Below are 13989 nucleotides of genomic sequence, written 5' to 3'. Positions count from 1 at the left end.
GACCTCCCGGCTATTGAACTCACGATCGTGTCTGCTGTTGCAGGGTTCAATGTGCAGGCATGGTGCAAGCCTTGATCTTTTTCTGATCTCGCCCCTTCAGGCATAAGCCTTGCTGGGGTGGCTGGTTTTCTTAGGCAGCAGGACAGCCTGAATGTTGGGCAGGACCCCATCCTAGGCTATGGTGACCACTCCCAGCAGCTTGTTGAGCTCCTTGTCATTTTGGATGGTGAGATGCATGTGGCGGGGGATGATGAGGGTCTTCTTGTTGTCCCGCACAGGAAGCACAGGATCATTATCAGCCTGGTGTGCACTGTCTGCATTATTGGTGTAGGTTCAAAAGAATGAGCTAGCCAAGCCCCATGCCTGTTAAAAGGGACTTTTGGCTCCAGTCAGTAGGTAAAAGGACCCCCCACTTCTCAGTACGTTACATGAATGAGGATGACCAGGATTGAGATGAGTTAACTGGCCTCAGCCAGGGAGGCAGAGAGGGAGTTATAATTGGCTTCAATGTCTATCGCTAGGGAGAAGATTGGCCAGGATTCCAGCTCCACATCGCTGGCTAGTCCACCATGCTGGAAGGGGTGCGTCAGTCAAGAGCGAATGAGATCAAACTATTGCTTGGCTCTGATGGCTTGTGTGTTCCTGTAGCCTGTGACAGTTCTCAATTGAAGAATGACCACTCTGAGATACTTGGCAGTTTATTGTAGAAAAACAATCCAATGCAGAGCTGAAATATCAGAGGGGTTTGGGAGGGTGGGCAGTGTCTGTTGGTGGTGGTGGGGGAACGGCAGTGAATAGAGAAAATAAAATTGCCTTGAACACTCTTTCTGATGAAAGAAAATTAACCAGACACAGAACCAAAGGGGAATTTAGGACAATTGACTAAAAGCTTGGTCAAAGAGATAGGCTTTGAGCAGCATCTTCAAAGTAGCAGAGAGAGGTAGAGGGACAGAGTAGTTTAGGGATGGAATTTCATAGTTTAGAGACTACTTAGCTGAAGGCACAATCGTCAATAGTAGAGTGAAGGAAGTGGGAAGATGGACAAGGTGGTAGAATTGAAGGAGCACAGATGTATGGAGGGTTACAGAATGCGGGAGGTTATAGAGAAATTCTCTTCCCTAAACCTCGTCACCTTTCTTTCTCTCTTCCCTCCTTTAAGATGCTTCTTAAAACTATTACTTTGACCAAGCTTTGCCATCTGCCTTTGTATCAAATTTTGTTTGATAACAATATGGTAAAGCACTGTGGGATGTTTTACTATGTTAAAGGTGCTATATAAATACAAGTTGTTGTTGTTATCTGTTCAGATAAGCAAGATTTAGAATAACTGGCATCACTGGTTCAGCTAAACAGAGGGACCATTTATTTACTATTGATCGTGACCATGTTTTCTTGAAACAAAGGGCAGAATTTTCCCCCATCGGGGGGGAAGTTTAGGAGTGAGCACGTGGAGGCCACCATTTTATGTGGGCAGGCCAAGGAAGTGATATGCGCTCCCTGTGCAGGTGGGGGTGGATTCCCTGAGCCGAGAGTGCGCTCTTTCGTGCATCTGCGCGAAAGAGCGCACTCATCTCCCTGAGGCTAAGTGCTGCCTCAGGGAGATCAGCTCTGCAATAAAAAATTTGAAAAATAGAAAAAAAAAATTTCCCTGACATGACTCCTCATGTGACACTGTCACATGAGTTGGGACATGTCCATCATTTTTAAATACACTTTAATTACATTTATTAAATCCGACATGAAACCTCATCCCGCCCGTGGATGAGGTTTCATACTTTTTCTAATGCCCGCCAGGTCCATTAATTAGTTTAACGATTTTGTCAATGGCCTCAATTGGCCCTTGACAGGTCGGCAGGCGCACAGCTGATTCTGCTAAACCCCCGCCTACCTGAAAATTTAAATGGGGCGGGGTGACATCGGGAGATCTGCTCGACATCATCCTGCGTCATTTTACACATCGGTGAGTGCCCCCCACCCCCCCCACCCCGTTCTCTGACCGGGAAATCCTGGCCAAAGTGTTAGCTATTCTACTGGACTGAATGGGGAATTATTAAACATTAATCAAAAGTTAATTCATTGTCGGGAGCTTGCTGTGCACTAATTGGCTGCCACATTTCCTACACCACAACATCAACTACAACTCAAATATATTTCATTCGCTGGATCGGATGGACAGAGATGACCCCTAACAAAAAAGGTGCTTGGATTCTGCCCCTCAGCAGGTTGTAAGTTCAAGTCCCACTCCAGAGTCCAAAATCTAGACTGACACATCAGTACAGTATTGAAGGAGTGCAGGACTGTTCTAGGTGTCGTCTTTCAAATGAGACATTAAACTGAGGTCCCTGCTGCCCTTTTTGATTGTAAAAGATCCCATGGCGTTGTTTTGAAGAAGGGCAGGGGAGTTCTCCCCAGTGTCCTGGCTAATATTTTTCCCTCAACCCACATGACTAAAAAGATGATTTGGGCCAGAAATTTCCCCCCATTGGGGGGGTTGTGCAGGGGCGGGCGGGGGCAGGGGCGAGCACGAACCCGATTGGTGCCCCCGATTGGGTCCGCGCCACCATTTTACGTGAGTGGGCCAATTAAGGACCGCCCATCATGACGCTCGCGCAGAAGCACTATGCGCTCCCTGTGCGGGCAGGGGTGGATTTCCTGAGTGGTTCCCTGCGCTCTTTCACGCATGTGCGCGAAAAAACGTAGAGATCTCCCTGAGGCATATGAGCTGGGACATGTTAATGAAATTTTGAAAAAAGTTTTACTGATTTTTTAAACACTTCATGAAACATCATCCCACCCGTCGATGAGGTTCCATGAAATATGCGAAGGCCGCCTGGGCTCTTCGCCTGCCCGCCGACCTTAAGGTTGAACAGCTCATTTAACTGTTTTAATTAGTTTTTAACAGGCCTTAGTAGGCCTTTGACAGTTTGGCGGGCGCGCAGCTGACATCGGGCGTGCGTCCCGACGTCACCGCGCGTCATTTTACGCATCGGCAAGCGGGCCCCACCCCCACTCGCCAACAGGAAAATGCTGCCCCTGGTCATGATCACAGTGCTGTTTGTAGGATTGTGCTGTGTACAAGTTGGTGCTTCCTACATTAAAACAGTGACTAAACTTCTAAAAGTGCTTCATTGACTGGAACCTGCTTTGGGATGTCCTGAGGTTGTGAATGGGACTATGGAAATGCAGGTCTTTCTTTGGAGTGAAAAATCCCACAGAGAGTGCACATGGGCTTGCATATGAAAATACCATGACCATCGGACCAGGCTCAGCTGCAGTGCACATCTTTGTCAAATAGTCCATTGGCACTCTCCAGCTGGGGTCCCACTGAGGAATGGGTGAGGTGGAGGTCAGTGTCTGGAACCTTTGCCACCAAACCCCAGCAGTAGTTAATCACTAGGAGAGGAGAGGAGGGCAACAAGGGTTAGCAAACCAAAAGGTCTCAACCTTTGTGCAGTAGTTCCTTTCACACTGGTACTGGGGGAGCCTAGTCACAGACAAAACCCTCAGTTCCCAGACTTACCAACTCAACAATGTTCCTTCAACAGCACCTTCTAAACCCAAAACCTCTATCATCTAGATGGACTAGGGCACAGATGCATGGGAACATCGCCACCTGCAAGTTCCCCTCCAAGCCACTCACCATCCTGACTTGGAAATATATTGCCATTCCTTATACGTCGCTGGGTCAAAATCCTGGAACTCCCTCCCTAACAGCACTGTGGGTGTACCTACACCACATGGACTGCAGCGATTCAAGAAGGCAGCTAACCACCACCTTCTCAAGGGGCAGTTAGGGATGGGCAATAAATGCTGGCCTCGCCAGGGACATCCACATCCCGTGAAAGAATAAATTTAAAAAACCCAAGTCCTGTGCTTACACTAAGGGCAAAGCTATAGCAGCAGTGAGCACGAAAATCCCACCCAGTCAGACAAGTTCAAGTCATGTCCTGCTTTTAAATACATGCAATGAGGGACATTGCCCACCAGAAAAGGCAATCAGAATAAGGATAAGAAGTGAAAAACACAACTGAGCCTTGAAATGTTTAATCCTGTCTATCAATAACAACTTACATTTATATAGCACCATTAGAGTAACAAAAGCATCATAAGCCACAGCAGAAAGTGTCAGCCATGGCTTGGTGGTAGCAGCCTCACCTCGGAGGCAGAATGTTGTTGGTTCAAGCCCTATACCCTAGGGGTATGTAGATTCAGGCTGACGGTTCAGTGCAGTACTGAGGGAATGTCGAAGGTGTTGCCTTTTGGATGAGATGCGGAACTGACATTTCCGTTTATTTATTTATTTATTTATGTCATTTCAGGTGGATGTGAAAGATCCCACGGCACTATTTTAAAGAGGAGGGGAGTTCTCTCCAAGTATCCAAGCCAATATTTGTCATTGGTCAACATCACTAAGATTATTGGAAAAACTCAGCAGGTCTGGCAGCATCGGCGGAGGAGAGCACAGTTGACGTTTCGAGTCCTCATGACCCTTCAACAGAGGGTCATGAGGACTCGAAACATCAACTGTGCTCTCCTCCACCGATGCTGCCAGACCTGCTGAGTTTTTCCAGGTATTTCTGTTTCTGTTTTTGTTTTGGATTTCCAACATCCACAGTTTTTTGCTTTTATCACTAAGATTGTTTACTGATGTTTGTGGGAGTTTGCTTTGTTCAAATTAACTGGCACAACAATGATACAATTCTGAAGTACTTAATTGGCTGTAATAGTCTTTGGGATGCTTGAGGCACTTTAGAGATGCAAGTTCTTTCTTTCCGGAGGTGTAATCATAAAAGCATGTGACACTGAGCCAAAGGAGAAGACACTCGGAAGATGAACAAAAGTGTGGTCAAACAGGTGGGTTCGAAACAGCATTGGAAAGGAGAGAGCGAGCCAAGAGGATTAAAAAGAACAGAACTTGAATATTGCTGAAAAGAGAGACATGTTGTTGAAGCTTTTTGTCTTGCACTATTCAGGACAAATACAAGAATGCCAAATTTCAAACAATCACAAAAATTTATGCTACAGGAGAAAAGGGTGCTGATTGGTTGGCAAGTTGACTCAGATTGGCCAAGACATTGCCATGGAGAAAATAACAGGGAACTATAGGCTCCTCGTGATTCTGGGTAATTCAAAAAAATTCAGAACAGAAAGTCAAAGGGAAATCAATATAATGGGCAAAGTGGCAACCGGAGTTACTTGGACAATATAATTGAACTAACTCACCCTGACATCAGACCTTTTGGCCATTGGGCATTCACTGACAATCGGAGCCTGACCACCATTCCATTCTGGTACTGATCCTTGTTGCAGAAATACAGTCCTGTGCTGAATTTTTGAGTTGGCCTTTAATCTTCTCCTGCAGCCTGTCTCTGGGTAACGGCAAGCCCGACAGTCTCTTTAGCAGCTCTTCTGTCCATCACATTCACAGATGAAACCAGATGCAAGACAAGCTCAAGGCCAACAAGTGCTAACTTTAAACGAGGCACACAGGGCTGAGGGTGCGGGGAGTAGTGGGGATGGGTGATGATGCGATGCTTCAAGTACAAAGGCCTTACTGGTCCCAGGCTACTGGTGGAAGCACAGTTCCGGCTGAGAGGCAACAAGGTCTTCTATGTTTATGGGCCTCAGTGTTATCAGGATGTTTTATTGAACACTGGTTACAGTGTAATCCAGGCCAAGCCCCATAAATGATCATAAGTCATGATAGTCAAACTGCTCATTCATTGGACAAACAGCCATGAGGATTGTGTAGGAACAGTAAATATAATTTAAAATAACGAAGGTAAAACAATAGTGGGACGTCGGCTTTGGAGGAGGGCGTGGTGGGGGGGTGTCGAGGCTTGAAAGGCAGTGCAGACAAAAAGGAAAGCACACGAGATTTTGGAAGAGAACTTAGGTTGCTCTAAAAGGAAAATAAACCAGTGAGGAGATAAGAAGGTGTGGAGAATCTGGATTGCTTTCAGGGAGTGTTTTATTTGAAATACAGGAGGGGATGAGCAGCAACTGCGAACCAAGGAGCGTAGACCGGCCTGCGCTGGCTCACTCTGTGGAAGAAATCTTGAACCGGCCTTTTCATAGAGTCTCAAGGATGGGCGCCTGGAGAAGTCATGACGGAGTGTCCAGGCAACCGGAGGATCATCACAGTCACAGCACCAATGGTAAGGCAGGGTTGGTGGGGAAAGAGCAGGGGGGCTTGGGTTGGTGGGGGGATACAGACAGTTGACTAAAATAAAGGTAAATAGCAGGACAGATAAAATGATGTGACTCATGGAAATCAGATGCTAGTTTTTGTTGGAATTATTTTTTTTCTGAAACAGAATCACAGGCCACAACCACCCCCACTCCCCCTTTTTCAGGTTCAGTGCCTTGCTCATCCATCCTCTCATCCATCCTCCCACTCAACTTCTCCAGAATGGCAGTAAGGCATGGGAAATGTCTCTCAGTGCCTCCCCCAACATGAGGAGGGAGAAGTTCGGCCTCTTGCAGTACTTCCGTGCATCAAATATACACAGGTCAACTCAGGGTAGGATTAGGACACGGTGTGATGACACTCATAGCCAATATTAACTGTGTTCACTTGTGACCTATGCCCACTCTGGCTAGAATGGACTGTGGAACTAAGCCCAGTGACAGTCAGCATCTTTGGAAAAGAGGAGAGAGAAAATTGAAGGGGGTCGGGGGAGTGGGGGGGCGGTGGGGGGTGGTTGTCAAGGGATTCTGTTGACTGGATAGGTAGATTTTTAATATATTTAAATATGTCATGGTGGAGTAGTGAACCAGAGTGTCACCGAGTCATTCTAGAGAGCGTTAGATGTGGCTTTGCATCTGTCAGGCCAGGTCTTAAAGGGTTAATCTATGAGAACAGGTTGCATAAACTCAGCTTGTGTTCTCTCAAGTTTAGAAGATTGGGGGTGATCTGATTGAGGTGTTTAAAATGTAAAATGTTAAAAGGATTTTGTAGGGTAGGGGCAGAGAAACAATTTCATCTTGTGGGGGAAATCAAGCAAGAAGGAACATCATCTTAAAGGGGAGAATTTTCTCCCCATCGGGCGGCAACGGGCGCAGGCATTCGCACAGCTGATTGCTGCCCACGATCGGCTGCGCACTGCCATTTTACGTGGGTGGGCCATTTAAGGCCTGCCCAGTGTGACACACACCCGGAAGCGCTGATCGCTCGCTGTGCGGGTGGTGGGGGGTGTTGCCTGAGTCAGGGCCTGCGCTTTTTTGCACAGAGCTGCCTCAGGGAGATTAGTTTAAATGCAAAAAAATTTAATAAAGGGAAAAAAAAATTAAGACGTGTCCCCTCATGCGAAACCGTCACATGAGCCGGGACATGTCCATTAATTTTATTAAAAATTTTTACAGCACTTTAAAAACCTTCATGAAACCTCATCCTGCCCATGGATGAGGTTCCATGAAAAATGCGAAGGCTGCCTGGGCTCTTCGCCTGCCCCCCGCCAGCCTTAAGGTTGGACGGGCAGCTCAGTTTATTGATTTAATTGAGAGTTAGCTGGCCTTAATAGGCCTTTGACAGTTCAGCGGGCCCCACCCCCACTCACCGAGCTGAAGATTCTGCCCAAAGTTAGAGCTAGGCCGTGTCGGGGGGGAAATCAGTAAACGCTTTTTCACATAAGTAGAAATCTCAAACTTGCTCCCCAAAAGGCTGTGGATGTTGGAATTGTCAAGACTAAGGACAGAATTTTGCGCCGGGCAGGCGGGCGTGCGCCTGACCCGATCGGGCATAAAATAGCACGAGAAGACGTCAGGCGAGCGTCCTAACGTCATCATGATCGTGCGCGATCTTCAGGTCGGCGGACGCGCGGTGTCAGAGCCGCGCCTGCCATCAATTAAAAGGCCACTTAAGGCCATTAAAAACCCTACTGAACCCGATTTTATTTGCGATTTCGCGTTCGTCGCATGAGCAAAGTAGGCAGGCGGGCAGCCCACATTTTGCAAAATCTCATCCAAGGGCGGGATAGAAAGGGTCAGCAGCATTGTCAGTGTGAGTAGTGAGGAATTTAGGGGATAGTTTGCTGCTGGTTGCTTATTTGAACTTGACAGCTTCATCTCTGTCCTGGGCTTCATTCTTAGCATTTTTAGGCTTCATTCCAGGACTCATTGGTGTCTCCAAGGCCCCCGGAGGATTTTGACCGTGTGGACCCTTCCAGGTATCAGACAGCCTTCTGTTACCTTGGTAATGGGGATTGTGGTCTCTGCTGTTGGCATCTCTTCTGAGGAGGATGAGAGGGGCAGGCGGGAGAGGAGGCCAGGTGTACCTGTGCAGCCTCCAGGGGAGGGACCTTTGGGAGGAGAGGCGCAGGCACAAGGGGCGCAGGGCCAGTAGGGAGTCCAAGGCAGAAGGGGTCACAGAAAGTGCTATTATCCTGCTGCCAGGGTTTACAGGCGGCGATGCAGCTACCTCAATATGTCCAAGCTGCAATGCCGAAGGAGGCTCCGCCTCTGCAGGGAGACTGTGACCTCCATTTGTCAGATGATTGGGCCTGAAATCAGCTCCAACTGTGGGTGGACACCCCATGCCAGTGTCTCTGTAGGTCACAGTGGCCCTCAACTTCTATGCCTCTGGCTCTTTCCAGGGATCAGTGGGGGACCTTTGTGGAGTTTCCCAATCAGCTGTCCACAGTTGCATCAAGCTGGTGACAGATGCTCTGTTCAGACGGGTAATGACATTTATTCATTTCCGTACGGAAGAGGCCAGCCAGTTTAATCGAGCCAGACAGTTTTCAGCGATTACTGGGTTCCCCCACATCCAGGGTGCCATCGACTGCACACATGTGGCCATCAAGGCACCAGCAGGTCAGCCAGGCGCCTTCGTCAACAGGAGGGGCTTCCACTCGATGAATGTCCAGATAGTGTTTGACCATAGGACATAGATTCTGCAGGTCTGTGCATGGTACCCTGGCAGATCCCATGATGCCTATATCCTCAGACACTCCCAGGTGCCGAGGCTCTTCAGTGCTCCAGCCCGACTGGATGGATGGCTGCTGGGTGACAAGGGCTATCCCTTGAAGAGGTAGCTCATGACACTCCTCCGCCACCCAAGAACAGAGGCAGAGCAGTGTTATAATAGGAGTCATGCCTCCACAAGGGCAGTGATAGAGAGGACCATGGGTCTTCTGAAGATGTGCTTCCGATGCCTGGACCGTTTAGGGGGAGCACTACAATACCCCCCAGAGCAGGTGTCATTGATAGTGGTCGCATGCTGCACTCTCCACAATCTGGCACAGGCAAGGGGTGACCCACTGGAGGAAGAGGATGTTGATGCAATTCCACAGGCCACAGAGGATGAATCCAGTAGTGAGTCAGAAGAGGAGCCCAGTAAGGAGAACGTTGAAGGGGTGGAGGCAGACCTCTATATCCTTCAAGGAGGCGGGGACACCAGGGATGCCTTGATCCAATGCTCCTTCAGCTAGGCTGCCAAAGATCTGCTTCAACCTCATGCCAGGGCTGCCGCCTCCAATCTGGATGTCTGAAATGACCCTTTCATTTGAACCTAAAGTCCACTCAGTGCCTGTGCAATAAAGTTTAGAGCCACTCACATCCAGCATTACAGACTGGTATACCCGGCACCAAAAAAACGAAAAGGTAAAGCATACTCAGACCATTACAACAAAAACAAAATATATCTCATTTTGAGAATCCAAACAAATTAACATAACCTTCCCTGGTCTACATTCCAAACCAATAAACATAAACAAAACATTACAGAACAGAAGGTCACCCGTGACCAGTCCCTCCTGTGCTCGTGGTGCCATTAACTTACATTGGCGAGTGCTACGTCTTGGTGCCCCACCCACTCCCCCTCGCTGACAGCAGCATTGCAGACAGCTGCTGACTCTGCTGTCCTGTTGGCCTCGATGACCTTGGCGGTTGTCTTCTGGCCAGTGGAGCCTGTGCTGGCCCCGCCTGGGAGGGAGCAGCCAGTGCCACGGCTGGCATCTCCCCAGTTATCGCAGCCTCATCAGATGCCATGGTCACTGGCAGAGGGGTGGAGAAGCTGCTGTCGTCATCCAGGGCGCCCTGAGAGGAGCCCGCAGAGACGACAGGCAGCTTGTGCGCCAATGTGAGATCGCTCTGGACCTTCCTGCTCTCCATTGATGGACAGACACCTAGCTGGGATACTAGGTGCTTCATCCATCTCCCACACTGGCACTGACCACCTGAGGACATTGCCTGTGTGAGGGTTTGCAGATCTGAGCGCAACCCCAGGAACCCCTGATTCTGCCCCTGGAGCTGCCTCTCCCTGATAGTCGCCACTCTCTCCATGGAGGAGGCTGAGCGCTTGGCGATGAGGGTCAACACAGTGCTCATGCACTGCAAGCACTCCTCTACAACAGAACCATGACATGCATACCCTCATGGATCTCCGCACATCACGCTGGACATCCAGCATCTGCCGCCTAATGGACAACTCAAGAGCTCCCTCATCATCTGCCTTCTACTCAGCATCATCCTGGTCTCCAGCAGTCCTCTGACTGCCAGCGTCATGGGCACTCTCTGTCTGCGCCTGCTCCTCAAGCACGTGTGGAGTGCCCCCATTGCAGTGCTCCGACATTCTAGCCAAAGATCTAACACCCACGGAGGTGCTGGTATCTCTGCTGGTGCCTGGTTCAGAGCTGGTGCATCTGGAGCCTGGCAGTCCTCTGGCGTCAGGGGTGGCTCTTCGGGGTCCTGCGATTGAGTGCATGCTGGCAAATCTAAGGGAGAACAATGACATGTCATTAGTTTAAGTCATCACACTGTCATTGTGCATGCTAGGCACCCTGGTGAGACAATGGAGATCTGCATCATGGTGCCATCGTCTTTCAATGATCAATGGGGAATCCAGTTTTGAGGCTCCCATCAATGATGAGAGTACATAAGAGCGTTTGCACCATCCGAAACTCTAACCTCTGTACACAGCACTCTTACCTTTGTCTGACACCCCAGCCTCTCCGCGACTGGCGGACTAAGGTGCCTCTCTAGCTTCAAGGTGTCCTGCTCGAATCTGGTTAGGATTAGGAGGTTTTGGGAGCCTCTGCCCACCCATGACCTCTCAATGCTGTTATGGCTCGTCTTCTCCTGAAAGGACAGGATTAGTCCACTCTCTACCTGCAGCGCCATTGCAGCCTGGCCAACCCCACCTGAGGAACACCTTGCAGGGCACATCCAAGTTGTGGTCCTTGAGCCACAAGGCACTCAGTCCAAGCAGCCAGGGCTCACCCCCTTGGCCAGCTCCGGCATCATTGACAGTTGGCACTCAGACTCTAACACCCCTGAGCCCAACGGGGGATGGCCAGGCCTTAACACTTCATCACACTGATCCACGCCAACACGGTACTCACCCTTCCTGAGGGCAGCAGGTCGTTAAACCTTTTGCAGCACTGCTCCCATGTGTGTCGCACAACATCGTGGCTGCTGACCTGGGCTGCCACCTCCTCCCAGGCTCTTTTTGTCAGGTGCGGTGGCCTCCTCCTTCCATCTCTAGGGCCAAGGGTGTCCTTCCTGGCAGCCACTTCCTCCAGGAGGACCGCAAGGCATTCATCTGAAAACTGGGGCCTGCCCTCCCGCCTGTTGTCTCCAGCCGCATTTGAGGCCATAGCTTCAGCCTTCAGAACGCAAGAGATATGTTCTTCCCTGGCAGCCTTCAAGGAGCTGCCTGTGCTGTTTTTAAACTGCCCACCGGGTCGCCATTGGACCCGGCGTTCAACAGGCCCCTGCTCTGTTGGGCCCTTCCTGACCATTGGGAAGAGCATTTCACGCTGGTCGGGCATAATTGACCAGCCAGCGTGAAATCGCAGTCGGGGCCAATCGCGGGCAGCAGCCCATTTCCCGACTGGTCACGGGCCCACCGATCGCATATGCCCGCCAAGGATAAAATTCAGGCCTAAGAGTGGTAGATTTTCTGTTAGGTGAGGACATCAAGGGATATGGAGCTAAGGTGGTTAAAGGTACAAATCAACCATGATCTAATTGAATGGCAGCAGACCCAAGGGGCTGTGAATGGTCTATGCCTGTTCGCATGTCATAGACTATACATTGAGCTTAAACTCCACACAAGAGCGAGCTATCTGCCTGTCCTCCAGGTCCAGGGAATGATTACACAGTGCACTGACATGTGGGCAGGAGGAAAATGATGGGATTTTGAGGGAACCACACATGAGAAAAATCAATTGTAAGAGTATTAGAATGTGTAGTTCAGTATGGAGCCAAACACTATCCGTCTAATGAGGGTGGTGTTGCAGTAGATACAGAGAACTAACATTAGTGAGATAGCTTTGGGTACAGTAGTGTAATTGTTATGTTATTTGACTATTAATCCAGAGAATTTGACTTCAAATGCCACTGCATTTTGAATTCAATCAAGTAAATCTGGAAATAAAAAGTTGAGGTGACCATGGAGCTGTTGTAAAAACCCAACTGGTGCAGTAATCCCATTTAGGGAAGGAAACCTGTCACTTTTACCAGGTCTATCCTAGAAGTAACCGCCTCCCACACCAATGTAGTTGACTCTTAACTGCCCTCTGAGGTGATGGAGTAAACCCATTACAATGCACTGGATTGAGAAGAATCACTACCATCATTCCAAGGGCAAAGGCAATAAATACCCACCTGGCCATCAATGCCCACGTTCTGAGGGCGAATTAAAAATGAATAAAATTAATACTTCTTATTTCGATAACAAGATGGCGTAGGACGGGGAAACAGTTTAATTGATGTAAAATAATCTTCCATTGTGAGTGGAATGCTTTTAAATGCGTTGTTCGGGTGAATCATTAAAGTTTATTAGGGATGGGCAACAAAGGACTGAATGTGTGTGTGTGTATGTGCATTTGTTTGTGAGCATCTTGGTTAACTTTGGTGCAGACTGTATCGCATCAGTTGGCCCATGGTTTCTGCCAACTGGGCTTTGCACTGAATTTTTGTTTGATAAAGGTCCAATGGTCACATCGCAATCAAACCTGCATTCCGGAATTTTCCAGCTCTCACGCTGGTGGGATCTCCTGGTCCTGCCGATATGAATGGAGATTTCAATGGCTCACTGGCCCTGCCGCAGGGGAACATGCTGCAGCAGTGCTGGAAAATTCTGGCCTCAGTATGGATTGCAGGGCCTGTTCCCCCTGTGGCCAAGTCAGTAAATGTACAGAGTAATGTAACACTGAATCAAACCAGACAACACAACAACAGTAACTTGCATTTATATAGTGCTTTATGTCGTGAAACATCATGAGCGATAACAGGCAAAACTTTTTTATTCCTCCATGGGATGTGAAGCTAGCTCGGGGAGCTAGGCCAACATTTTCGTTGCCCTCGTTGCCCATCCCTAATCACCCTTAAGATGGTGGTGGCCTTGCCAAACCACTGCAGTCCATGTGTTGTAGGTACACCCACAGTGCTGTTGGAGAGAGAATTCCAGGATTTTGACCCAGCGACAGTGAAGGAGCAGTTCCAAGTCAGGACTGTGTATAGCTTGGAGGGGAACTTGCAGGTGGTGGTGTTCCCATGCACCTGCTGCCCTTGTCCTTTTAGGTGGGAGAGGTCTTGGGTTTGGAAGGTGCTGTCTAAGGAGCCTTGGTGAGTTGCTGCAATGCATCTTGCAGATGGTACACACTGCTGCCATTGTGTCAGTGGTAGAGGGAGTGAATGTTGAAACTGGTAGATGGGGTGCCAATCAAGCGGGCTGCTTTGACCCAGATGGCGTTGAGTTTCTTGTGTGTTTTTGGAGCTGCACTCATCCAGGCAAGTGGAGAGTATTCCATCACACTCCTGACTTGTGCCTTGTAGATGGTGGACTGGCTTTGGGGAGTCAGGAGATGAGTTACTTATCACAGAACCAAAGAAGGTGACAATATAAAAACAAAAAACTACTGCGGATGCTGGAAATCCATAACAAAAACAGAATTACCTGGAAAAACTCAGCAGGTCTGGCAGCATCGGTGGAGAAGAAAAGAGTCAACGTTTCGGGTCCTCATGACCCTTCAACAGAACTGA

Source organism: Cetorhinus maximus, chromosome 22 (genome assembly GCF_964194155.1).
Source record: "Cetorhinus maximus chromosome 22, sCetMax3.hap1.1, whole genome shotgun sequence".
In the NCBI taxonomy this organism is placed as follows: Eukaryota; Metazoa; Chordata; class Chondrichthyes; order Lamniformes; family Cetorhinidae; genus Cetorhinus; species Cetorhinus maximus.
Note: the sequence above shows the minus strand (reverse complement) of the source record.